At 36.3% G+C, this 25,931-nt stretch overlaps 1 pseudogene; it reads left to right on the top strand.

Moving 5' to 3' along the window:
• The window catches only part of LOC140957871 (N-terminal acetyltransferase A complex auxiliary subunit NAA15-like), a 34,999-nt pseudogene extending 11,779 nt beyond the window's left edge, over positions 1-23,220 (top strand).
• The last annotated feature ends 2,711 nt before the right edge of the window (positions 23,221-25,931 follow it).

Genomic DNA, 25,931 nt, shown 5'->3' with positions numbered 1-25,931 from the left:
TCAAAGGCATAAAAAATCACAAAATTTCAAATCAACATTAGCATCTTGGTGGTGCAATAAGGATGTTCAGGGGTGCGAGGGGTACAAATTCGTGAGGAAACCCAAAGGCATAAGAAATCACAAATTTCAAATCAACATTAGTATCTTGGTGGTGCAATAAGGATGTTCAGGGGTGGGAGGGGTACAAATTCATGAGGAAACTCAAGGCATAAGAAATGATATCACGAAATAGAATAAAGAGGTTTTTGGGGATGTAGATGTAAGATATGCAAAGTTAAAATATAAAATCAAATAGTTGGATGAGCGAGAGATGGGAGAAAATTGGAAAAATGAGTTAACTTAAGAAAGAAGGGAAGCAAAGTACGAATTGGAAGAGTTGGTGCTTCGAAAAAATCAGATGGATAGTCAAAACGCAGAAGTGAAGTGGTTGAGGGACGGGGACCGCAACAATTTTTTTTCATTCATGTTGAATCAGCGGAGGAGTAGGTCCATGGTAAATAAGTTGGAATTGGAGGATGGGTCGGTGGTTTCAAATGAGGCGCTAATAGAAGATTCAATAATAAAGTTTTTCAGTAATTTATACAATAAACATGAGGGTGGGGGAGGGAGCATTGACGGAGTGGAGTCGATTGGTGGTGGTGAGGTTGGAGACGAGTTCGAAGAACCTTTTTCAGATTGATGGTGAGGCTGGAGACGAGTTGGAGAAACCGTTTTAGAGGAATAGATTAAAAAAACAGTGTTTGATAGTGATGGATCGAAGGCTTCAAGGCTAGATGGTTTTACATTGGCATTTTTTCAAGAGTGCTGGGATACTGTTAAAGGTGACTTGGTGAAGGTGTTCAACGAATTTTTTGAGGGAGGTGGTGTTAATGGTATCGCCAATGAAACATATATATGCCTAATACCAAAGAAACAAGATGCGGCTAAAGTTAAGGATTTTAAGCCATTCAGTTTGACAACTAGCATTTGTAAGATTATTGCTAAAGTCTTATCGAAGAGATTGTAGGAAGTTTTAAGTACAACCGTAGCCGAGAATCAATGCGCTTTTATTAAAGGGAGACAAGTTCTTGATTGTTGTCTTATAATTTGTTTTACAAAAGAAAGAGTTTGGAGAGAAATGGAGGATGTGGATTAAGGGTTGCATCTCGACTGTTTTTTATAAATTGTAGGCCGAGGGGCAAATTCAGGGCGAGGGGGAAGGAGGAAGATGTCTAAGGTAAGGAGATCCACTTTCTCCCTTCATGTTTAATCTTGTGGTAGATGTGTTGTGTAGATTGGTGGATAAGGCGAAGCCAATTAACGAGATATGGGGAATGAAAGTTGGTAGAGAGAAAGTTGAGGTATCACATATTCAATTTGCAGACGACACTTTGTTTTTTATTGAGAGTGAGAATCATATACGGCTTTTGGAAAGAAGTGTACTGTTGGGAATAAATTGTACGCAAGTAGAAATAGAAGGCTGACTACAGAGATTGGGTGTAGGAGGGGGTGTGGCCTATTAACTATCTAGGGTTTCCATTAGGGGCAATCCAATGAAAACTGAATTTTGGAAACCGCAGTGTCTAAGATGTCGAAGAAGTTCGCGAGTTGGAAGAAAGCCATTTTATCAAGGGGGAGAGGTGATTAACTTTGATTTCGGCGTTGTTGAATGCCTTTCCAATGTATTTCATGTCTTTTTTCGGTACCAAAAGGTGTAGCGAATGTTATGGAGAAGATTATGAGGGTTTTTTATGGTATGGAGTTGATGGAGATTCGCATTGTCATTTGGTTGCGTGGGAGCAGGTTTGTAAACCGAAAGATAGAGGGATTGGGTATTGGGAACATTTGTTTGAGGAATAAGGCACTCATGTCATGATCATATCTGCAAAGTACCTGTCCCGCAAAAGGTTCAAATTTTCTCGTGGATTGTGGCTTTGGGTAAACTGCCTACTTCAGACTCAGTCCAAAGAAGATGGCCAAGCTGTGTTTTATGCCCGCATTGGTGCACTTTATGCCTAAACCATGGAAAAAATCAGGATCACTTACTAGTACATTGTTCTTTTACGCGAGGAATATGGATAAAGGTCATGCAGGAGTTGAATTTTCAGTGGATCTTTCCGAGAAGGGCACGAAACATGTTCATTATTGAGCCCGGATTTTCAGCAGGGTTAAAAACTAACAGATTCTGGTTTTTGATCGTTCATTGCACTTTTTGGTCGACATGGCTCGAGAGAAATAACAGAATATTCAAAGACGAGTTTGCTTCCGCGGAAGAAGTATGGGAGCTGATCAAATTCAGGGTTGTGAATTGGACAACGAGGCTCAAGGAGTTTAATCATTTTTCCATTTCAGATATTGTTAGGGACTGGAAGTTTGTACTGTCTTGCGATCAGAGCCTTGCTTTCTCTTGGAATTTCAATTTATTTGGAAAGAACTTATCCCCCACAAGGTTCAAGTATTCTCGTGGATTTAGGCTCTGGGTAAATTGCCAACTTGCGACACGTTGCAAAAAAGATGGCCTAATGGTGCACTATGTCCGAATTAACTTTATTTCAGATCTCTTTGCTTCATAACAAGCCTATTATCCATTTCATTCATGAGGAAGAAAATCAGCTAAATTCTTCGTTGTCATGGGTTTTACATTTCCGAAGGGATTTGAGTGATGTGGAAGTGAGTGAGTTGAGTTCTTTGTTAGGGGTTTAGATAATGTTAGGTTGGACGTGGAAGGTGAGGATTCCAGGGTTTGGGAAGGGGATTCCTCAGGATCTTTATCTGTTATTCTATGAATCATTCATTGCGATCAGAGCCTTTCTTTCTTTTTGTTCTTTTCAATTTATTTGGAAAGAACTTATCCCCCACAAGGTTCAAGTATTCTCGTGAATTTAGGCTCTGGGTAAATTGCCAACTTGTGACACGTTGCAAAAAAGATGGCCTAATGGTGCACTATATCCGAATTAGTGTGTCATTTGCCGGAAAGAGGAGGAGACGCAAGATCATTTACTTATGCTTTGTACATTCAAGAATTGTATTTGATCCAAAGCTCGGGAGGAGTTGGGTTTGGTGTGGGTTGCTCTAAGATCAATGTTTGAAAAGTTTGTCTTAGATATCGGTTGTGATCTTTTGGTAAAAGGAAGTACTTTTTGACATGTGACAGTCTATTGAATCTTTTGGTCAATTTGGTTAGAGCGGAATAGCAAGATCTTCGACAATATAGCAGAGTCGATTAATGAATGTTGGGAAAAGATCAGGTTTAGGGTTGCCGTTTCGACAAGGAAGCACTCGGATTTTAAGCATTTCTCGATTCAGATTTAGCTAAGGATTGGAGCTTTATTTGCTGTTGATGTAACAAGATTTTCTTTTTATTTTAATTAGTTGTGGATAACTTGTTCACCTTTTGTAACCTTTAACTTTAATTACCCTGACATAATAAATATCGTGTCTTATAAAAAAAAGATGAAATTGGTTTCAACTTCATGCACCTCCGTGGGAGGGCTAATAGTTAATGGCGATTTTTCATCTTCATCATTCAGATAACTTACATGTTTCTTTCCGTTTATTTTTTATATTAGCGTATGGATCAGGAATTTGTACAATATATTTGTCGTGGAAGCTTTCATTATTTTTCATTTTCTACCATGATTATATTCCAAAGCCTTTTATTTCTTTGTTTTTTCCCCAAATTGGGCAATAATGTGTACAATGAGACCCTGGTGATTTCCAAAAGTGTCTATAGTGTCCTCAAGGTGTTGAACTATGAAATAAACTTATTTCAATTCTTTTAGGACTCTGAAGACCTGTTAACACATTCTAAAGCATGTACTTTTCATCCAGTTCATATTGATTTGTTGTTAATATAAATTGCGATGAAACCTGATGATGCATTGAGTGGGGAGCTTCTTGCTTCTGTTATATTTCTGATTTCACCTTTTAACTTCTCTATTTTGTTGTGAAATTTCATGGTGAATCATGTCTGTTTCCCTAATCAACCTATAGCAATTGGTCGCTCATGTGCTATGGAAATGTTATATGTTGAGCTATTCAACTGTCTCCGTGAAAAAGAACCAAAATTCTTTTTGTCTTCTTGAGCTACGCGCTCTTTGCTTTGTGACATCATGATAGTTTGCGCCTGGGCTTTTATTTGTTCATGGGATGAGGGGGTAATAGGATAAGAGTTGGTAAGGTATTTCCTATCTGCTTATTCACCGAATAGACTGTTATGGTCTTTGTACATAGATGCTAGTTTTTCACTCTTGATGCTCGTTTGTGTTATGATTTTGTGTTTTTATTTTTCGGTTGTAGAAACTCTATCAATGAAAGGTTTGACTTTGAATTGCATGGATCGCAAGTCGGAAGCATATGAACTTGTTAGACTCGGATTAAAGGTTAGTTCATATTTGCCGTTCCTTGAAATGTAGTGTGAAGGCCATTTATGCTTTAATTGACCACCTTACGACTTACACATCAAATCCACTTCTCATTTGTGCAGAATGACCTTAAGAGTCATGTTTGTTGGCATGTTTATGGTCTTTTGTATCGGTCGGACAGAGAATATAGGGAAGCAATTAAGTGTTATCGCAATGCACTTAAAATTGATCCTGATAATGTTGAAATACTTCGGGATCTTTCTCTTTTACAGGTATGCGACGTCATAAGCACTTTATGTGAAAAATATATGGTCATGTTATTTTTTTCTCAAATTAACATTTTTTTCCTCTTTATCCCTATGCAAGGGAATGCTTATTTTGATCCTTGGTGAAATTTAAATTAGGCATGGTTGAATTTCCTGTGTCAGTCTGTTTAGTCTATGAAAAATCATACCTGGCTGGACGTACAAAACTGTGTAGAGACTGGATTAGTGACAGAATAATTGATCATCAAAACAAATTAAGTAGATTTGTTTGATCAACTATGTACATAGGAGATTGGTTGAGAAAAACAAGTTCCATGTAAACTTAGCATAATTTTTTTTATTGCAAGTGCCGATTGAAATGTTGCCAGACGTCTGCCACATTGTGTCTCAATCTGTAGCCTTGCTAATATTTTTTATGTTTATCTTTTAAATTATCAAATTACTATAGCAAAATATTTGGGTTAATGTGAGACAATGACTTTAAAATAAACTGTATAGAGTTAACTTTTACAAATGAACCTGGGGATGATTAACAAAGAGAGGGCATCGGTGCCTCTGTGGAGATTCTCTTTCTTACAAGTTCAAAATAGTCCAATGGATGTCAGTAATCTCCATTCCTATAATGGCAAAAGGGCCTCTTTTTGGATCTCTCTTCAAAATCTTTGCCTAATTTGACACGCACTTTTTTCTTCTTATGCTACCTATATTACTTTGAGATGTGTTCTGTTGTGTAATCCATACAATGTCCTGTACGCTGTTGGACATGCAATGCATTTGTCAAAGGTTGTGAATCTAGTCATCTTTCCATACTGTTCTAAAAATTGAATAATTGTCCTCTGGATCTGTCTTCACGAGTGCTTGTCAATTGGTTTCGCCAAAATTTACTGAACAATTGAGGATAAAAGGGACTAAATTGGTTATAGTTCTTTTGGCTCTTGTTTATTTTACAAAGTATAAAAATAATATGTTAAAAGTTTCTGTTCTAACTTGTTAATAGGTTAGTTTTTTTACTATGTGCGGCTAATATTGGGCCATGTTTCCGTATGTGTTTTACAGGCACAAATGCGTGACTTGTCTGGTTTTGTTGAGACGAGGCAACATTTGCTCACCTTGAAACCCAACCATAGAATGAACTGGATTGGATTTGCTGTTGCACATCAACTGAATTTCAAGTATATTGTGGTTTATCTGCCATTGCCTTAATATTCCATGCATCTCTTTCTGCAATATTTTTTGCCCCTCTTCCTTAGAGCTCTATGGTTTCTTTTGCGGTCTTTCTCCTCAGTCTCCACTCTAACCTCTTCAAAATAGAAAATAAAATAAATAAAGAATTTGCACAAATAAATAAAATATAACTACTAACAGGTGCACTAAATACATCGGATTCTCCTCAGTCTCCGCCCCAACTCCTTCAAAATATAATAGAAAATAAATCAAGTATTTTGGAAAAGTAAATAAAATATAACTAGCTGGTGCAGTAAAGCCATCGAAAAAGAAAAGTAAATTGTCTAGCTAATAGTCCATTTGGAGTATCAGACATATATTAAGCTATTCTTTGAATTGAGGATTAGAATTCACAAGTCGAAGACAGACAAATTGTTCAGGTTATATGTGGTAACATATACTTTGACAAACTTCTTATTTTTGGATGGAGTAGATTGATAGTTTATTCTGAATACTTATATGTTGACTTATAAATGTTGATATTTATGTATATGATAAAAACTTGGAAATCTTGAGAGACTAATTAATTGTATTTAGTTTCTCATGTTGTGATAGTACCCACGTTTTTAAATTTCTAGTGCATTGAAGGCAGTTGATATCCTTGAAGCATATGAAGGGACACTTGAGGATGACTATCCTCCTGAAAATGAACGTTGCGAGCATAGCGAAATGCTTTTATACAAGGTACTGAACATGATTAACTCTATATTATTGTCTGGCAGCTACTTGTTTATCTGTAAATTGATTGAAATATTTTCTTCTACCTTTGCTTAAATTTTGTGTGTTCAATAGATGTAGAACAAAACAAACTGGTTTAGCATATAATTTTTATACTTTGGCTCTTAGTTGACATTTGATGGCGACTATATGGTCTTCTTCTAACTACTTAGTTGACTTTATTAGTTTCCTGGTATTCACAGCTGTTTTATTGTGATTGACACATGAGGCAATCTTTTACTGTTCTCTTCCAATTTAGTTTTTTACTTGTTTAGATATTATGCTTTAGACGAAGCAGGTTCTGGAGCTATGTTGAATGAACTGCAATGCATCTGGTTGACGATGTCTAAAATAATGCGGGGGCAGAAATTTATGTATTTCACTCCGATTCTTTGGGTTTTCTTCCTCTCGCTTTGCAGTTGACATCTTTAAAGTATAGAATTCTTCTGATAAATATCCATCTGATTGTTACTTTTCATCTATGGTTTAATCGACACAATGGAGATAATATTTGCTTCAGATTTGTTTGTTGGAAGAATGTGGGTTGGTTCAGAGGGCTCTTGAGGAGTTGCACAACAAAGAATACAAAATTGTAAGTGGTTGAAAAAGTATTAGGTGCACTGATAATTGATCCTGATCTTAGACACCTAATATTTTGTAGTTATGTGCTGCAGATTGATAAATTATCTTACAAGGAGCAGCAGGTCGCTCTACTTGAAAAGCTTGGCCTCTTTAATGAAGCAGAGGAGTTGTACATGGTGCTGCTTTCTCTGAATCCTGACAATTACAGGTATCTTATTATAATAAATTTAGCCCATCAGAAACACATCATTGTCAAAGGTTTTATTCACTACATTGGTTTGTTGCATCCTTGTAAACTTGTGAAATATGCTGTTTCAGTATGATTACGACATATTTTCATTTTGATTTGGTTGGTCTTAATGTCAAAGATTGAGATAGAACGGTTCTTTTTCAACAAAAGTGTTACTGATGAGAGGTTTATGATGCCTTACAGCAAAACACGACCCGCTCTGTGTGTTGTATTTCCAACTTTTGGTCAGTAAATAAAATTTCATAGATCAAAGAGTTTAATACAACGTACACCGAACATTCTCGGATCAATCAACAATAGCATAAAGCACTTAATACAAAACAATAGCATCACTCAGGCATACCCGAGGGCCGAGCCGAACAAACTTACAACTACACCTAGTTCAAAACACTAGTGGGAGTCGCAGGTTGGTGTCGATAGAGGCAACTGAGTGAGAAGTGTTTTTATTATATTTAGGGTTTTTTTAATTGATTGACTGATTTTTAAAATTATTTGAGTTTGATTGGTTGACTAGGATTTTAATATCATTGACCATCTCGGCCGCCTGCTCAGCCTCTACTGCCTGCCGGATAGCTTCGGACCGTCTATAGAGACCGCCTTAGACAATGGCGGGGCGGTAGACTGCCACCTCGACTGCCATTGTGAATACTGAAATTAGATTATATGTGTTGCAGGAACCCCTTTGGAAAACTCTATGCAGTCAACATTTAAAATCATGACATAGTCGATTCTACTTATCTCAGTTCAATTAATTTTGGGGATGAGAAATTGACCCAACAAAAAATCCATATTTTAAAAAATCAAAATGCTTTGTGTTTTGCCTTTTTTTTATACGAAACTAGAATTTATTGATAGATAAAGTTTTACAAAAATAGAGGATGAGTACTCCGCAGAACGAGAAGTAGCACAACTATGACAGTACTACCCTACTAGTTCATGCTCATACAAATTTCCAATCCTTAGTCAAATCTGAAATAGACAAATGATGAAATTCTTTAATAATATGGTTGTTTTGCCTTTGATACAAGCAGAGAAGAGGTTGCTGAGAGTCAGCTGTTGTGTGTTAAGTTTTAGGATTGATATTATTGTTAAATAATCAACAAGACAATCTATTTGAACGACCAGTCTTGTTTTTATCGAACATTCCAGTTCACCTGAGTGATTAGCTTTGCTATCGAACTTTTAATCTCTCTTCTGTTTAGGTACTATGAAGGCCTCCAAAGGTGTATGCGACTATGTTCTGTTAATGGTCCGTATTCTTCCGATGAAATTTGTCAGTTGGAGGCCTTGTATGAATCTCTTAGCAAACAATATAAGAGGTCATCTGCTGTGAAGGTAACACACCTTTTTTTTAGTTATCTGCTTCCTTGCAACTGCGTCATCTCCTCTAAAATTCTATGTGCATTTTAATGCTGCACATAATTAAGAATTTAAGTTGCAATGATTTTCTTTGTAAATGTCTGATCATGTACTTTATAATTTAATTTCCAGGAACTGTTGATGTTTTCTTCAGAATCTATTTTCGGAATTTGTTTGTCATGTTTTACGTTACAAATTTGTAACAATTTTTCTGAAAGAAAAGGAAGCCTAGAATCTCAGGGAAATGTTTTAGGGCATATGGTGTTTTCAGATTTTGTTTTGATCATTTTTTTCATCGAATATCCATCGGACAGAGAATTCCACTTGATTTTCTAAGTGCTGAAAAATTTCGTGTAGCAGCTGGAACTTACATTCAACCATTTTTGACCAAGGTACTCAGTTGTTAATTTTAGGGTAGTTGGCTAGTTTGGGAGATAGTCTACTCATATATATTCATTGATTTTTGTGTAGGGCATCCCTTCTCTATTTTCCGATCTTTCTCCTCTTTATGATCACCATGGAAAGGTCAGTGTATTCTTCTATATGAAGATTGATAATTGCATAGATGCGTGGATTTGTATGGTAAGATGGTGTTTAAAATTTTCCGTACAACTTTTATTCAGGCAGATATTTTGGAGCAGTTATTTCTTGAGTTAGAGCACTCTATTAAAACAACAGGTGGATTTCCAGGGAGGTAATTTCTTATAAGCCATTTCTTTGTATGGACTCATGCAGGGATGAGCTTTTTTTGCTTTACCTTATTTATTCAAAATTTAATATTCATGGTCCAATCATTCATCCATATCGTATGAAATTAACCAAGTTGCTCTTTGAAGTTCCTTTTTCTCATTCTGAACCACTTTTCTTGTTGTAGGTTACATTAAAATTCTAGTGCTTTTGTGAGATCAATCTATAGATGGAATATTATAGATAGAGTATATTATTCAATCCAACTTCTCTCAAAGGCTCTGTTAGGAAACTAAATGGATTGGACCTAAATAATTTAGAGGATGAAATTGTAATGGGCTCCAGTGGGTCGAGCCTAGGGATTAAGTGAGACCAGGGATATATTGTGAGGAGTGAGAAAGTTGTCATGCATTCAACATATTTTCTATTGTAATCAACTACCATAGCTAGGGAGCAACATAGGCTTTTCTCTGTGTTTATCTTCAATTTTGAGTATCAGTATTTGATCATACATTGAACATTTTGTGAGCGTTCTTTTGTTTTGCTGCTATATTATCAATACGTGGATTAATGATCCTAACAATTGGTACCTGCCGGATGCCGTGGAGGGAGAGGAGGAAAGATTGGAAGCCATGGAGAAAACAATTAAAATTATTGTAGAGAATACGGAAATCATGGCTGAAAAATTGGAAATCCTTGACCAATCTCTCAGAACTCTACTGGGATTGAAACCATCAGTGGAACAACTCATTCAAAGGGATGTTGGAAATCAAGTTAGGGAAGAAGGTGGAGATCCCATGACCAAGCTGTGGGGGAATCTAAGAAACAAACAGAGAAGAAAGAAGAAGAGAGGAAAGAATTATCTACCAACAGGCTGAAACCAACAAATGAGTTTCAGGGGAATCTAAGAACAAGTGGGAGAGAAGGGGAAGAAGAGCCAAGAAGGTACCTATAAGCAGGTGAAGGAACCAACATATGGGTATCATGGCCTCTGAGCCTTTAAAAAGTAGTGAGATGAATATAGGCGGTGAAGAAGATGGCCGAGAGGCATGTTTCACACTAGATGGCTTACTGGAGGTTGATGAGATATACTCGATTGGATGGTCATCTAAGGTTGAACAGGCCCTTTATGGTATCGCCATTTCTCCAATAAGCGGTCTACCTGATGCCTCTAATTGCTCGAAAAGCTGCTGGTTCCAGAAAATCAAAAAATAAATTTCATATAGAGATTGGTGGTTGTTAACGGAGGAGTTAACAAGAAGATATAGTGGTCGTAAGGGGGTTAATTCATTGAAGAGTTCTGCTGCATTGAGAAAAAAGATGAAGATGAGAGGTCTTCACGGCATGGAGTTGGAGAATTGGACTGACCGAGATTGGCTGGGGATTGAACAGAAACACATGGGATATTTTCCAATTAGGTTATTGGCAAGAAGACGGATCACATGGGCCAACTACAATTATTAGGGCTTGGGATCTGGGTCAAAAGATGGAGGAAGAAAATGTCAGAAATAGGTTTCGCAATTGTAAGGATAGAGTGGGGAGGATGGGCTCAAACAGGGCCTTCTGCATCTAGCCTAATGGTGGTCGTATACATTGGGTCAAATCAAATATCAATGGACGAGAGTTGGGCTTTGTTTGGGTATCTCCTAGAACAACTTTGTATTTATTCGAAGCAGATCTTGGAGGAGATCTGGGGAGGAGGGGCATATTTTTTTGTTATTTGGTGGTTCACTGTTTGAGTTGGTCTGTATGGATGAAAAGGAATAAGAGTATCTTTGAAGATCATGAAGATTAGATAGAAGAGTGTTGTGACAAGATAAAATTCAGCATCTCATGTTAGAGCTCGATGATTGCAGAGTTTAAATCGTTCTCGGTCTCATATTTGTATCGGAATTGGGGAATAGTTTTGTGTTAACCTGTGTTGAATTGGGATTAGTTTTGGCTTTTGTGAACCTCCGGTCACTTTTTATAACTAATTTTATTAATTAATATAATATCGTTTCTTATCTTATAAAAAAAGGATGACTTCAATTTTACTGTGTTTTCAAAGTGTTTTGTGGTTCATTTTTGCATGCCACTAGTGTCTCATCGACCTTAACCTCTTGGTTGGCTTATTCGTTTCTCCATTATACAAAATATCTCGTTTAAATTAAATCTGATGGTATGTGCAGTGTTGACAAGGAGCCACCTCCTACACTTCTTTGGGCTTTGTTTTATTTGTCTCAGGTAAGCTGTTATTTTTTAATTTCATATGAGATTTTCCCCCCCTACAATAGCTCTACTGGATTTTTTCTTGAGATTGTTAAAGAAACTTTATTTGGTTTGCTAATTTGCTTTCTTTGTCCAGCATTATGACAGGCGCGGTCTATATATGACAATGCTCTCAAAAAAATTGATGAGGCCATAGAGCACACTCCAACCGTTATCGATTTGTACTTGGTGAAGGTAATTTTGTCTTTGTGAAACTATTTTTTTCTATCGTGCTGTTGGTGTTTTAGTGAATATTTACTTCAATTTTTGTTCCCTTGAAATCAATTGAGAAAAATCAGTTCCTCGACTGACTTTTGAGTGAGCATTGGAGATGTTTATGTTTTGCAAAAGAGACATGTTGTGTTATTCAGTGTTTGTAAGTGAAATTTTTGTTCCTATCAGCATTTTGTTAAATGCATTATTTTCTTGGAAGTGGAATTGAAGTTATGGTCCAGCATTGAAAAGAATCCACATCACTCTTTCTCTCTTTACTTTTATTTATTTATTTCTGTTATAAATTTTTTTGAGGCTTCTCTTTCAAATATGTAATGAGTCTGAACTAATGTTTCTGTTATTGATCTAGATGCATCTAGGTATTGAAGTAGATGTTCTGAAGCAGTATTTACCTTTGATTTGTGTAATACTCTGATATCTGGACATATGATAACTTGCCAGCATGGTGAGATTATGGTCCATGGTCCATTAGACCTGGGGGAGTATAATTTTTATTGAACAGGTAATAATTCTTTATTATATGGGCGATACCATGACAGTGTGAATGATGAGGAAGGCATTTATGAGTGGATTTCGCATAAAAACTGCAATTTGTCAATCGGAGATGTTGAATCCAATATTGGGATAAAAGAGTGCCAACAAAACTAGGGGCGAGAATCTTGATTATTTATCTGATAATGCGGCAATTTAATGCTTAATGCTCTTTACTCTTCCATTCCATATTTGTTATGTGTTATCCCTAAAACTGCTCTCACACACGCACATGCGCGTGCGTGCATATATGCTTCCAAAGTGTTTTGTCTTGATTTTTTTGTGCGAGCGTAAATGGTGTTTTGGCATATAGTTTGTTGTCTTTCATTCCTTGTAATATATGGCGTAGAGTTATAATTTGGTTTCAATGTGTTTAATTCTTTAACTTCAAATTCCTGTTTACTAATGAGATTCGTGTATCTCAATTTCCCTTAGATTAGGAACCTATTAATATCTACTCTGGCATGACGTGGTGCTTCTTAGGAACCTTTTAATATCTACTTTGACACGACGTGGTTGTTGAAGCACTGATATATTTTAGTGGTTTTATTTATCACAGAGCCGGATTCTAAAACATGCTGGTAACCTGGCAGCAGCGGCTGCATTGGCTGATGAAGCAAGATGCATGGATCTTGCCGATCGCTACGTCAATAGTCAATGTGTTAAGCGTATGCTACAATCTGATCAGGTTCAATGTCGTTATATTCCTCCTTTACTTGGCCTTATCAGATAATTCTTTGTTACATTAGTGCAAGTTTTCCCTTTAGTTATGCCTTTATCCGGGACCTTTTGTTCTAGGTTGTCTTGGCAGAAAAGACAGCTCTCTTGTTCACTAAAGATGGAGAACAGCACAATAACCTTTATGATATGCAGTGCATGTGGTATGTCTTTTTTAACAAGTTTCTAAATTTATCGCTTTTTTCATGTAAACAAACATATACATAGGTTGTTATTTTACCCATTATTTTTAAGGTATGAGCTAGCATCTGGAGAAAGCTATCTACGCCAAGGGAACCTTGGAAAAGCTTTGAAGAAATTCTTGTCTGTGGAAAAGCATTATGCAGACATTACCGAGGATCAATTTGACTTCCATGCCTATTGTTTAAGAAAAATGACTCTCCGAACTTACGTAAAAATGCTGAAATTTCAAGATCGTCTCCACTCATATCCTTATTTTCATAAAGCAGCTGCTGGAGCCATCAAGTACTCTTTCTATATTTCTCTGCTGATAAATTTATGGCATTCATCTTCTTCTCAATAATATTTCTTGTAACATTGGATTTTATGGACTGAAGTACTGCTCATATTGCCCTCAATCTCAGTGACTGATGAGTACAGATTTGGTTTCTCCTTTTCCCACCTTTTTGTGCCTGACATTTATAATGATCTGCAGATGTTACTTAAAGCTGTATGATTCTCCTTCAAAAACATCTGCAGAAGATGAGGAGACATCAAAGTTGCCAACTTCACAGAAAAAGAAGTTGAGGCAAAAGCAGAGGAAAGCTGAGGCCCGAGCTAAGAAAGTAATCAGCTTTCCAGCCTTAGCTTCTCTGAAAGAAGTCTTTGATTGCATTGGTGCAGGAAGCAGAAGTCAAGGAAGGATCAAATTACCCTACTGTTTCAAGATCTGGAAAACGCCATGCAAAACCAGTTGATCCAGATCCACATGGAGAGAAGTTATTGCAGGTATATTTTAAAACTTTCGTGGGGGTATATATCATTCTTAAAAATCTTTTTAACAAGATATCTACCCTAACACTGTCACGCCCCGAGACCGAGACGTGCCATCGACGTTGTTTAACAATTTAAAATCGTGTAACATCTTACTGAGAGAGAGTTACTTGAGTTCATTAATTTGATGCGGGTTCTAGAGAAAGTCAGATTGCAGCCGGGTTTCGAGGATTGTAGAGTGTGGTTGGGGGATGCTTCAGGTTCGTTCACTGTTAGATCTTTTTACGATTCCTTCTTCCATTCTTCAAATTTCCCTTCATTCAGTTTTTTTAATAACATTTGGAAAGTTAATGTCCCACAAAAGATTAGGATTTTCTCGTGGATCGTGGCCTTGGGAAAGTTGCCTACATGTGATTCTGTTTAGAGAAGGTGGAGGGAGTGTGTATTGAGACCGCAGTGGTGTTGTTTATGCCAAAATCATGAAGAGGATCAAGATCATTTACTTTTGCATTGTTCCTTTGCGAGAGGAATTTGGTTCAAAGTGTTAGAAGAACTGGGAATTCAATGGGCTTTCCCAAGGCGAGCTAAAGATTTATTTCATGTCGACTCAGGGTGTCCCTTCGTGAACAAATTCAAAATCTTCTGGGCCATGATAATCCATTGCATATTTTGGTCCATTTGGTTGGAAAGAAATAGCAGAATTTTTCAGGACGTGTCTGAGTTTGTCGATCAAGTATGGGAGAAAATAAAATTTAGGGTCGCATCGTGGACGATCAACTTGGACCAATTCAATCATTTAAGCGTTTCAGATTTAGTGAGGAATTGGAATTTTGTATGGGCATAAGTGTTGTATGTTGTTCTCTTTGAGGAATTACTTATGTTAGTAGTCTTGCTACTGTACGGCGGAATTCTCATCCGTACCTAATATGTAACCTTTATATATTTATTCTAATGAAATTAGTTTCCTTTAAAAAAAAAAAAAAATCGTGTAACAACAAGCCACGTAGTACATCAAATAGCCAAAAGCCAGTCTATTACATAAATCAATACTCGTCTTTACAATGCGATATAAAATGAAATGCGGAAGCGTAACTACAATAATATAACTAAGAGACAATGATAAGACTGGTCTAGAATTGGATTAGTTTCATCATCATCCCCAAAAGTATTCTTGTTCTTTATCTTCGATTTGTTCATCGTTCTTATCTGGGGGTGGGAATGTAAGGGGTGAGTATTTGGGGAATACTCAGTAAATGGGGATCGATCATGCATAACAAATATCAAGTTTATAATTATACGAATATATTATCATAATTTCAATCATAAGAATGTTGAATCGAATACGAACAAGATACAAACATAGCACTGAAAATCATCTCATTTTCATGGTTTACTGATCAGTCCCCCATATGTTACTCTTCAAAGGGGTGAGGCCAAAGGAACATTTATTATATCCCACCGCATCAGGGCCTTAAAGAAAACATATCAAATATCGGAATTTCTTTGCCATTTCTAATTCGAATAATTACAGTGCATTTCAAAGATTTCAAACATGCTTTCAAATATTATAACTAATATCAAACCACAAGTTGTTCAAATGTTTTCATAACGATTAGGAACGAATATATCATGCCGATCGAATTTCAAGAAACATACATAGCGTATTTTTAAGCAAATGTGGACATACCTATGAAGAACAAGTATGTGGATATATATATCAAGTAGTAGACTTATGAAATGCAAGTGTACGTAATAGTATAGCAAGAGCCCACTTACTTGATTATTATCTTCCAAAATTTGAGGGAAGAACAACTGAAAATTCGAACACGAAAGCTGTTGGATTGCCTTGAACTGGACAAGAAGTCGGCTGTTGCAGGTGTTTCGAAAATGGCCAAGAATGAGCTACTGCAGATTTCGAAAATAGCTGTTGAAAGGTGTGATTCCTCTTACCCTTTGATCACTATTTATAGGCTCATGGAGAGGAGGTGAATAGGCTGTCATTCAAGGCCATTACCACCATGTTTATGGCCTCCTTAAGGGCTTTAAACACCATTAAAAGGGCTGTTATGGCTCTTCAAATTCAGCTTTGAATTCATGGCTTGAATGAGTTTTAATTCATGGCTTTGTGTAGCTGAGACCTTCAAATTTCTTAAATCAGCATAGTTTGTCTTATGCATTAATCATTGATATAAAACTAGACATTGAATACATGCTTATATATGCGTAAAAGCATCATACAAGGAAATTTGAAATGAAAACTGTTTTCGTAGTCCTTAATTAAATTATTAAAATATTTATAAATTAAATTTTTAGTTAAATTTAGATTGTTGTGGTTGAATGATGATAATTAATAAAAGCTAACAATCAGGAAGAGAAACGAGATGCACTAGACAACATGATTTTTGTTATTCAATGACTGGAACAAAAAACTTCAGAAAATACAATATGACGTAACAAACTTATCAACACTCCCCCTCAAGTTGGAGTGTATAAATTGTACAATCCCAGCTTGCCGACAAAATTTTCAAACAAGGGTCTGAATAGGCCTGTTCGATAATATGTCAATTTTCAAACAAGGGTCTAAATTAGTTTACCAACTAGACGATATCTTCCTTTTTCTACCGGATTATTGTTCATGGTTTCGCCCAGCTTCAGATTGGGATCCATGGGTGTATCAACTGGTTTACATCCTATCTTTCCTGTCTCCTTTAGAAGGTCCAATACATACTTAAGTTGAGACACTGAAATTCCATGTTTGTTCCTAGCTACTTCCATACCAAGAAAGTACCTCAACTTTCCTAGGTCCTTCATTTTGAACTCAGCTGCAAGCCTTATTTTCAGCCTCTCCATTTTCTTCTTGATCATCACCTTTAAGGACATTATCATCCACATATACAATAAGAAGATTTTTTTGCCATTTTTATGTTTATAGATCAATGTATGATCAATATCGGCCTGGTGGTGATCAATATCGGAGTTCAACTGACGAGTCAACGAGATTGTCTTAGTAAATCTGTCAAACCAGGCTTGTGGAGATTGTTTCATTTCGTACAATGACTTCATCAACCTACGTACCTTACCCTTCTTCCTTTCCTCATCAAAACCTGGTGACAATTCCATGTATTCCTCCTCCTCATGATCCTCATTTAAAAATGCATTCTTTACATCCAACTGGTACAGTGGCCAATCTAGATTTGCAGCTAAGGACAGTAACATTCTTACTGTATTTATCTTGGCAACTAGTGCAAAGGTTTCTTGATAATCAACCCCATAGGTTTGTGTATATCGCTTTGCAACCAATCTTGCTTTGTATCATTCAATCGAAGTATCAGCCCTGTATATAATGGTAAATACCCACTTACATCCAACTGATACCTTCCTTGGGTTTATGAACAAGTTTCCGCGCTCATTTGTTTCAATTGCGTGCATCTCTTCTAGGACAGCTTTCTTCCATTTGGGATGAGCCCAAGCTTCCTGTATTGTGGTTGGGACTTGAGTACCTGTTAGATTTGAGATTAGTGCCTTAACCGAAGCTGATAGATGTCTGTATGCCACGTACTTGGCTATTGGATGTTGTGCACACGAGCTGGTCCCCTTTCGTAATGCAATTGGTACATCAAAGTTCTGGAAAGTATTATTCTGCATCACATCTATGTCATCATGAGACTCAGAATCCGAGTTGGAGAAATGGATGTCAAGGAGCACTGGTTCTATTTCCTTTTTTGGATGTTTCTTTCATGAGAAATGCTTGGGAAACGGCTGCACTAAATCTCCCCCTGCCATGGACTGTCCGAAAGTAGGGGAATTAGGAATATCGGGCTGACAAACAGGATGTTTCAGAATGGGAGTACTGGGCTCTAAAGCAGATCACTAAAGGGGAGAACCCAATTATATTCCTAGGCGTTGGGAAGAACTAGTCTCGGAATAGGGAAGGACGAGTTCTCCCGCTTACCATGAGGAGTTGATGATTGTTTTGGGTAGAAAGGCTCTGATTCGAAGAAGGTGGCATCCCGAGATATAAAATATTTTCTTCTGTCAATAGAAGAGCACTCGCACCTTATACCCTTTCTGAGTTTAAGAGTAACCCAAAAAAAGGCAATTATGTGACTGAGGATCCAATTTTCCACGATTTTGATCATGAACATGGACAAACGAGAAGCAACCAAAGATTTTAAGCTCTAAGTTCGAGAAAAACCTATTAGTGGGAATAAAAATTACGAAACACTTGCCCAACCTCTTATTTTCTTTCAAAAGTTAAAGTCAACAAACACGAGTATGATAACAAATAAAGGTGACAAACCAACATCTATTAGAAGTAGTACCCACGGGAAGGGCCCAAACATCACTATGAATCAAAGCAAACAATTTAGAGGGCTGATACGAGTGGGGAGGAAAAGGACACGAGTATGTTTCGATAATTGACAAATCTCACATTGAAAAATAAATCATTATTTCGAAAAAAAAGAAGGGAATAAACGTCTTAAATACAAGAAATTTGGATGACCTAGCCTACAATGTAAGAGCATTATATGGTGTTTGCGAGAAAGTGAAGAAGGTCCAGTAGCTGTCTGTACAAAGTTTCTCATGAAAGATGCATCCTGAAAGTAATAGAGCCCCCAGACCTTGCCTCAGCACTGCCAATCCGATTCTCCAAAATCCGATCCTGAAAAATACAAATAGATGGTGTATTGGTGTATAATAAACCAAGCACTCGAAATCTCTTGTATGTTTGCAGATTGAAAGTAGATTGCATGATAAATTAGGCACATGTAAAACATCCTTGAGGATGATGGAAGAATTAAGGGACTGTACCAACACCCGCGACAACAGTATAAGAGTCATCTGCGATTTTAACCCTCTTATCATCCTCACAGGGAAGGCAAGTTGAAAAAATTTCTTATTTGACAACATATGATCCGAAGCCCCTGAAACAATTTTCTAAATCTCACCTTTGGTAGTTAGATCACTGAGAGCATGAATGTGGTACCATTGGCAGCCAAGTTTGAAGAGGAAACTGCGAGCTAGAGAGAAGTTCAGTTTGCAAAGTTGTTCAATTTGCGCCTTGGAAAACATCGCATCGGACTTAGATGCGTCTCCCTTTGGGGAGGCAGCCGCCTGAAACCCCTTTTTTTTACAATTATTGAACTTGTTAGGAACCCAATTTGTTGGTTTCCCATGAATTTTCCAGCAAGTATCAACTATGTGATATGGCTGTTTACAATGCGCTCACCAAGATTTACGATTCTTCACTCGAGGGTCATCTTTGCCTTCTGGACTGCGGGTCACAAGGGCTATATTTTTCTGGACCAGGTAACACATCAGAAAGCATGACCCTTTTTCGACTTTCCTCCCTTTGAACTTCTGCGAAGAGTTCATCTATAGAGGGCAGTGGTTTCAAACCAAGAATTCGACCACAGACTTCATCTGATTCTCGATTTATGGCCTGATAAAATATCATAAACACGTTCTTTAGCCAGCATCTTGTGATACAGAATACCATCATCTGGATCCTTCTATTCACAAGCAGTGAATAAATCTAATTCTTGCCAGAGTCTCTCAAGGGCCTAAAATATTGTGTTATTGTATTGTTTCAGGTTTCGTGTTTGATCACGGAGTTCAAACACCTGAGTGGAATCTTCAAGGTCGGAGAATGCCAAAGTTACGGCATCCATATGTCCTTAGCCGTGAGATGGGAGAGATAGGTGTCGCCAATTCCTTCTTCCAGCGAATTAATTAACCATGCCATAACCATTGAGTTATGAACATGCCAATTTTGATAAGTGGGATCAGCGGACGATGGTTGGGGAATCGACCCATCGAGATATCCAAACTTCCCTTTCCCTCGAATCACCATTTGGACGGATGTGTGATTCGTGATTTGTAGGGATGTGGATTCAAACGTAGCAGTGGGAGCCGGTGGAAGGACTTTCGAAGGAGTCTCAGAATTCGATCCTCCGCCGACTCCGGAAAAGGCCATCTTGGCCATCGGTTTACCTTAACTGATTGTAGCCTTTAATTGTTCTCTGATACCATAAAAGCTAACAACCAGGAAGAGAAATGAGATGCAGTGGACGACATGATTTTTGTTATTCAATGACTAGAACAAAAAACTTCAAAAAATATTATCTGGTGTCCTCAAGATTTATAGAAGATTTCTGTATCTATAAGATAAGATAACCACCTAATCTCTATTTTAAACGAAGTAGGATAAACTGAGAGATAAACTAAGAATTAATAATAATTATCATGACAAACTTATCAACAAATAATATTTAAGTATTAAGGAAATTTAAGTAATACTCATTAATTTGGATACTAAAAGTTGTTGGACTTTTGAAGTCTTGGCATTGTTGTGGAAAAACAATTCATCTAATATTTTTTATCTACTTGTTTATTAGTTATCCAAGTGGGAGATTTGAGATTAATTTTAGTATCGCATTTATGCACCAAGCTAGCTGACATCCACCCGTCTCAGTTAATAATTAGTAATAAATTATTGAAATACACTTGACAAAAGTGATATGGACCTATAATACTGTCATTTATACTTGTAGGTTGAAGATCCCCTGATGGAAGCTACAAAGTATTTGAAGCTACTTCAGAAACACTCATCTAATTCTTTCGAGACACATCTGCTCTCCTTTGAAGTTTATATAAGAAAGCAGAAAATTTTACTTGCATTGTAGGTGAAGTATTTACTTCAAAACTCTGTAGCAGACTTTTTTCTAAAATTATCCTGGCAGCCATTATTTACCTGTTTTATTGATTTCATCCTGCAGTAATTGTACCTTGTGTGCATCATGATGGGTGACACTGTTTTAATTTTTTTCCTTCCTCTAAGTAACCTAACATTGGGCTGCCTCAGCCTCCGGATTATTTTCGTTTGATGCTTCGTCTTTTTTTAAATTTGGGGATTGATGAAAATCATCTCATTATTTTGCACAGGCAGTAAAGCATCTGCAGCATTTGGATGCCGAGGACTCAGACACACATCGATGCCTGGTATGGTAGATATCTATTGGATCATTTTCACCAATATAATGTGTTCGTATGAATTACTTTTTTTCTTATATGTTCATTGCGTTTTTGCTAAATTTTATTTCACTTTCTTATGATTCCAGATGGAATGATTTGCTGTTTGCTGTACTTAGTACTTGCTTTTTGCAGATAAAATTCTTCCATAAAGTGGGAACCATACCAGCTCCAGTAACTGATGCCGAAAAACTTGTATGCGGTGTTTTAGAAGCTGAGCGTCCTTTATTTAGGTACTTTTTCATGTCTACTTTTCCCTTCACTTGTTGGGTGTATCTCTGCCGCCTGATTTTTACTTTTATTAGTGCACTGAGTGTGATCTTGGATTTGTTCACTTCCATTGTTTTGCAGTCAGTTGCATGGAAAATCTCTTGCTGAGGCAAACACCCTTTTCCTTGAGGCACATAAAGGTCATAATTTAACAGCTTTGTTTGAATATTGATTATTACATTCTTTCATATTATTACATTTTTTATTAATTTTTGACAGATTCATTGAGGCACAGAGCTGCTGTAGCTGAAATGATTTTTGTTATTGAGCCAAACAAGAAGAATGAGGCTATTAACTTGATAGAAGAATCACCCAACAACCTAGTTTCACCGTATGCTGCTAAGTTGCTTTATTGAAATGTATTTTAAACCATCAATCCACAATTTCCTGTGCGATTGAGTAGCATTTTTCTCCCTCTCAGAAATGGAGCACTTGGGTCTATCAGAAACTGGAGACTAAAGGACTGCATTAGAGTTCATATATTACTAGAGTTGACTCTTGATGACCATAGTGCTGCATCAAGTAAGTCATTGTTAAGTCTGTGGATCCTGTGGATTATAGCCTTATAATTTCTGTTCTTATCACAAGGAGTATCAGACGCCCAGAGTAAAATTGTTGATATTTTAGTATGGACTGCATCGCCCTTGTAGCTCTGTATAGAGTCCTTGTACATTTGACTGTAGTCTCGTGGTTTTTTACTATTGTCTCGTATCCACATGATGAAATTTGCTTCAAAACGTTTGCTCAATGATACATCCTGTAGAATGCTGAAATATGACTTGTTATCGGAGTGCGAGACTGAAATTGGGAACTCATATAGTTGAGCTGTATACCAGATTTTAGGTCCCGAATCTGTTTTAAGTAAGGATACAAATATTCATGACTAATTGAACTTGTGCTACCTACTTAAGGTTGAGATGTATATGTTTACAAGAACATATATAGATCGACTTCTTGAGTTTTTGAGTGTCACAATACACGGGGACAAGTTATTCAAGTATATGCTTCCTATGTAATTGTGTTAACTGGTGCCATTCAAATTTGAGTGATTCAAAACTACCTCAATGAACAGTCGAATTATAACGCAAAATAATGGAAGCCTCTTATAATTTTACAAGATTAAGAAAAATCTTACCTGCATGTGACCTCGATTGTTATGCTTTGTAGGATGGAAGGCTAGATGTGCTGAGTACTTCCCACACTCCTCGTACTTTGAGGGCAAACACAGCTCTGTTATCTCCAATTCAGCTAACCACCAATTTCACGTAACTGAAAATGGTGGTGACAATTCGGTTGCTGACCAGTATGCATTACCAGTTGCATCAAACGGAACTGTAGAGAAATTGGAGGCAATAAAAAATCTTGTCATTCAATAGGTGTCTAATTGGATCTTGGACATGGCTGCTTCACCTTGGCAATATGGTTATCAGGCTACGATGATCAAGTAAAGATATTTGGCACAGCTTAGAAATATGACCAGGCAAGCGGAGAAACTTCTGCATATTGATTCGAAGTTTCATCAACCCGAATTTCATCGTCCTCTGGTATGTGCTATATTGCAAATCCGTATACTAAGCGCCCATTCTGTTTCTGGAGTTGGTTTGTATTATCTCGTCTTCTTCTCGATTACTGGATTGAGAGAGGCACGTGTTTCGCTTGTGATTTCGAGGCAAATTTGGAAGAACTGTTCTTCCCGATACTCTGCATATAAAGTTACATGAAATCGATAGGTATTAAACCTCAAAAAAATGTATCGCTTGTTAAATCATTCAAATTTTTGTGATGTATAAGTTCCTTTTAGTTACGGAATTTTGTTAGAATATGACCAAGAAATAAATTATCGGATTTATCCTTGATTCTCTTTATCATTAAACTTACTTTTACCGACGTCGTAAATCTGAATATCCGTTATTCTCTGATCTCTATGGTACTCTTTAGTTATTGTGCTAAATAGACAAGTAATATATGTTGGAATCAAAGTACAATTTAAAAGGAGTGAATAATCTCTTTTAAAATTTCTTGTAAATTTTTTGCTATTTTTAATAGTTATTAGTTAAAACTTTTTTTTGTACGGTTAGGTTTAACTGGACCACTTAAGATGATTTTGAATGCGAAAAACAGTCTAGTTAAATTCAATGATAAATTATATATTCAATGCAAGCAGTGGTTAACAAGTTGGCTTGAAATAAGCATGCAAACAAGATAAAATGTGTAAATAAGAGATACATAATTTTATGGATGTTCGTAGAAAAACAATAATGTGTCACTATTTCTTTCACTTAAAAAAAATTTATTAAAAGACTTTAGTTTATACGGTTTTTGTATAAACTCATTTCGATTAAGACTTATCACGCTGTCTACGTCGAACTCTTAGTATCAATTCCACACAAGAAGTTATTATGTCTTGGTTAAGAACACTTGGTTCATCAAAAAGAACACATTTTCCAACAGTCAGCTTTGGACGGCTATAGTTGGTGGGGTAGCACGAGATGATCTGATATTAACAAATAGTCGTGTGCTAAATGAGCAGCTTGATATCTTATAAAGAGTCAATGTGCTCGAGATCTTGTATATATGTAGATTAAATGTTTGAATCTTGTTAACCGAATCATTGTAATATGTCTTTTGAATCTGCGTATTTATACTTGACAATCTCTCTTCATCATAAGATGCATTAAATTCACATATAATGTTTCTTTGTTTTTTACGGTTTCGGCTCTTAGTTTCTGAAAAATTGATTGACTCTTTGACATTTTAAAAAATATTTTTGTCAATTGAGAGTTGATAGGATGTTGTGCTTGTCACTTTATCTGACAATCATTAAACTGCTTGATTTGATGTATCCATCTTGATCTATTAATGTTTGTTTTTACATTTTGAATAGATCTTTTGGACACATCATCTTCACTTTCTTCTTCTAGCTTAATATTATCCATTACAATATTTAACTCATGCATGTTATATTTCTCAGTAGTAATAAAAGATTCATCAAAGACTACATACACATTCCCTTAAACATTAAATTTTTTCTTGTTGAACACTTTGAATGCTTTACTTACTGATGAATACTCAAGAAATATATTAGTGTCTGATTTTGAATCGAAAGTTGTTAAATGATTCTCACCATTGTTATGGATATAGCATTTTCATCCAAAAATATGTAAATAAGAAATATTTGGATTACTCATATTCCATATTTCACACGGTATCTGTCCAGTTTTCTTATTGATCATAATCCGGTTCTGAGTATAACTGACAGTATCCACTGCTTTTGCCCAAAACCATTGTGAAATACTTGATTCAACAAGCATTTTCGTGTTGTTTCTTTCAGTGTTCTGTTTATTTTTTTGCAACTCCATTTTGTTGAGGGGTTCTTGTTGCTGAATTCTCTGTTCTGATAAATATATATCAAGAGATTTATTAATGAATTCAATACCATGATCACTTTGGATATTGATTACTGAAATTGATTTTTCATTTTGCACACATTTAAAATTTTAATTAATTGAGAGTATGTATGATCCTTACTACTAAGAAATATTACTCATGTAAATCTGGAGAAGTCATAAAAAAATGACCAATGCATACTTCATTCCCATAAACTCATTAAGAGTATTGGTCCAAATAAAGCATGTGTAATAATTCTAAGCATCTAGATGTTTGTTTACCACCTTTATTCTTGAAGATAGATTTTACTTGTTTATCTAGTTGGCATGCTGAACAAACATGATTCTTAACAAATTTTATATCAGGCAATCCATCAACCAGATTCATTTTGCGCAAGTTATTAATAGATATGAAGTTTAATAATTCAAATTTTTATTCCATAGCCACTATTTAGCATATGATGATGTAACAAAGCATGTAGGATTTTCAGGTTGAACACATTCTCCATTAATCTTATAAGTATTTTTGTTTGTAATTCCTTGCAAGAGAATATTAGAATCAGTAACTTTAATTATTCACATGTGCTTCCAAAATTATACCAAATATCAATTATCACATAGTTGAGTGATACTGATCAGATTATAACACATCGTTAATGATAATATTTCCACGGATTTGTTACATATGATAACTTCTGAAAGTAATTTCTCTTGTACAGTCATGTTTCTTGAGCATCCATTTTCCAGATACCAGGTTGATCTTCTTATATCAGTAGAGATCTTTATTTCCTGCAAACAAAATATTTAGTAACTGGTACCCAATCTATCTGAGTGCAAGCTTGATTAGTCCCTTAGAAACTCACACTTGTACGACCCGAAAGAGTCTTGTACTTCGAGTAACTTCTGAGATGTGTTCAACATAAGATATGGCACTATTCTTCACAAAATGCACTCAATGATGTTGTCCTCCCTTGTTGTGTCTTTTCTCCAGTATGTATGTCTTCTGAACAGGTCTACTGTTCGGGAATCTATAATTCTTGGCCTTCTTTGTGGCGTGCTCTCTTGAAACTGATCCTCCACTGGATCCAGTATTCAAATAAGTTACCCTCTCAGCCTGAACATATCCAAG

The sequence above is a fragment of the Primulina huaijiensis genome, chromosome 14 (genome assembly GCF_012295235.1).
Source record: "Primulina huaijiensis isolate GDHJ02 chromosome 14, ASM1229523v2, whole genome shotgun sequence".
In the NCBI taxonomy this organism is placed as follows: Eukaryota; Viridiplantae; Streptophyta; class Magnoliopsida; order Lamiales; family Gesneriaceae; genus Primulina; species Primulina huaijiensis.
The sequence above is the reverse complement of the archived record's forward strand: the minus strand, read 5'-3'. Positions and strand labels throughout refer to the sequence as shown.